Below are 3040 nucleotides of genomic sequence, written 5' to 3'. Positions count from 1 at the left end.
GTGTGTGTGTGTGCTGGCAAGCAGCCATTATGGGGTATTCCTGCTAAGTCCTTATAATTGCCACTTTCACAGCAGTAACTGCGTGCTGCATACATGTCAGTGTGTGTACCTGTGTATGTGTGTTTCTCTGTACTTTTCTGCTGGCTGTAGCTTCATGTACTGTATGTGTGTGTGTGCATGTGATGTCTGATGCCAACAATTGAACGTGACCGCACAGCCATAACAGGGATATCCGTGGTCACTCGAGTTAAAATCCTGCGGTTAAGTCCCTCTCAGGTAAGTGCGAGTCATTGTGGCAAGAAGCAGGAGTTGAGCTAAATCCCTCCGATGAAAGAGCAAGTATTGACAGCTGTGTAAGTGAGCTGAATTGTGTTGTCAGCTCTGGATCTCAGCACGCACGCACACACACACACACACACACACACACACAAAAAAAAAAAAACAAAAAACAAATACCACTCTACACTCACACAAACTGAAAAAAGCAAACAAGACACATCTTCCTCTCCATCTCTCCTGGGTCCTACAACAAAGCAACAGTTATTCGGTGACAGTTACCGAGAAAGGCTGACGGGGAGACCGTTCCGTTGCTACGGGAGACCATGACGCTGATCCCGGTTTCCACGAACGGGACGGAGAAATCGATGACCTCAGAACGCTCCTCATTGATCGTCAGAGATCCGACGGCCATGACGGCTTTCTTATAGACCACCTTCAGAGGGCGGAGGAGAGGGAGGGACGCAGGGTAAAAGGGAGGGAGGAATGGATGGATGGGTGAGGAGGGTGAGCAATGAGGGATGAAGGAAGAGAGATGAGTGAGGATAGAAGGAAAGAAAAGGTGAAAAGAAAGAATGCGTACGGAGTGGGTGAATTGGCAAAAAGTTGAGGTAAGGATTGTGAATAAGTAGAAGGGAAACGATTGAGATGGGGACACAGGAAAAGAAGAGGACAAAAAATATTTAATCTTTGTGGCATTCAAATGTAACAAGCACTCAAACTACACCATACTTATTGCACTGTATTTTTGCATCTCAGTTCAGCCTTGATACTGACTATCACTGATGCCCTACGAATCAGCTTTACATCCTGAAATTGCACAAGAAACTGTGATAATAATAAAAATAAAAAATAAAAAATGTCCATTTTTTCTTATTTTCTTCAGTTTGGACCTAGCAAATTTGGCGTCCTAGACGAGCTCCCCCAAACACAACGCTCTCTCTCTATCTAAAGCTCAATTAAGAGCAAATCTTAATCTAAGTTTCCCTGAAGAATACAAGTCAGTTTCTTATGGAAAAAGAAAATATTGCCACATATTATTCTAAAACAGCAAAACACAACATGAAGCTGGAGAAAATTTGCTTTAAAAAAAAAAAAAAAAAAATTTGTGAAATAATAGTAACTTCCAAGTTGTTTTTTTTTTTTTTTGTTCGTTTGTGTATGTGAAATTTAATTTATGTCATCATGTTGTCATTTTTGTTATGTGTATTACTATTAGCCTGTAAATTTAAATCTTTAATTATTTATTATTATTATTATTATTACTGTTATTTATTACTTACAAAAAAAGAGATAATTTGAAATAAACACAAATTAACAACTTAGTTTTCAAACAATAATCATAAATAACAAAAATAAAGGATTTTTTGCAAATGTGGTCCTGTTCTTCTTCTTGCAATGAGTTTCTGCAAAATAACATTATCTTTTATGATGCCACCCCACTAAATTATAAACCAAAACCAAAACCAACACCTGCCAAACCTACACCTGAGTATGAATTTTATTGATTGCACACAAATAAAGCTTAATCTCAGGCTGAATCTTATAAATTGCAATAAATATGCAAGCGGGGGTCACTGCTAAATAAGATAAATGCCAGATGAACTTCAACCCAGTGAATAAAAGTGTGCCATGAAAAAATATCGACTGCAATAAAGTTTAAAGTCTTAAAATGAACTCTGGGATTTTACCTTCAAGTTGGAGCTGGTAATTAAAGATATGCAAAAGGCTTTTCTGCAGGAGTAGCTAAGATTTGTTTACTTTCTGAGCATTTTACAGTCGGTGCCAAAGCCTCATAGCTGGAAATGCTTTTTTTTCCCTCTCTGTGAAAGTTTTGCAAAGTCAACAACTAAAGCTTTTTTTGGAGCGTGAGGAACATCCTGTCACACAGACATCTCTAATTTCCCTCTCAGCTAAGGCTTGCATGTCAGATGTGCTACAAACTAAAAGTGAAGAGCGATCGATACCTTATGCATCATTCATGTCATGCTCCTGCACTTTCTCATCGTGACACCTTGAAGCAGGCATGTAGTTAAGGGTGTTTTGATACGAATACTAATAGATTCATCACCATTAAAAGATGCACATACGGATCACTCACTCACACACACACGATCCTCTTACCTCTCCCACCATCCCATTCCAGACGTTGTTGATCTTCTTGCCATGCTTGCCATTGGTTACCAGGTACAGGTCATAGGTGAACTTTACATACTTGGCGATCTTTTTTAGAATATCGATGCAGAAGCCTTTGCAGCACTTCTTGATGTATGTCCCACCAGCCTCAGTTGTATTGCTGAAGAAACATAAAGAAAATACAAACATCATTAGTTGCTGATTTTGAACAGCAGCTGCTTCAACCTCTTGTCATGTTGTTGTTGGATGTTTTTCTTGTTGATTTCATCTTTTAAAAAACAAACAATAAGCTAACAGGTTGCGTCTCTGGACAAAGTATTCAGATCCTGTACTTAAATAAAAGTACCAATAGCACACAGTGAAAAGACTCAAGTAAAACTCTTGCTTTGTAAATGGTATCTGAGTAAAAGTATATAAGTATTATCAGGGAAATGTACTTAAAGTATGAAACGTACAAGTGCCCAAAGCAGAAAATCCTTAAACAAAGAATAGAGCACACCCAATGAACACAAAACTGTTAAAAAATGACAAAAACACGCCAAAACACCCAAATTATTTTTAAAAAGTGAAAAACAAACCAAACCTCAAAATTCTAAATAAAAACAACTACTCCAAACTCAACAATTGC

General features: G+C 38.0%; 1 pseudogene; it reads right to left on the bottom strand.

Moving 5' to 3' along the window:
- Positions 1-558: 558 nt before the first annotated feature.
- Positions 559-2572, bottom strand: LOC121966400 (annotated as a pseudogene).
- Positions 2573-3040: the final 468 nt, after the last annotated feature.

Source organism: Plectropomus leopardus, unplaced genomic scaffold, assembly GCF_008729295.1.
Source record: "Plectropomus leopardus isolate mb unplaced genomic scaffold, YSFRI_Pleo_2.0 unplaced_scaffold24371, whole genome shotgun sequence".
NCBI lineage: Eukaryota > Metazoa > Chordata > Actinopteri > Perciformes > Serranidae > Plectropomus > Plectropomus leopardus.
This window is presented reverse-complemented; position numbering and strand designations above follow the sequence as displayed.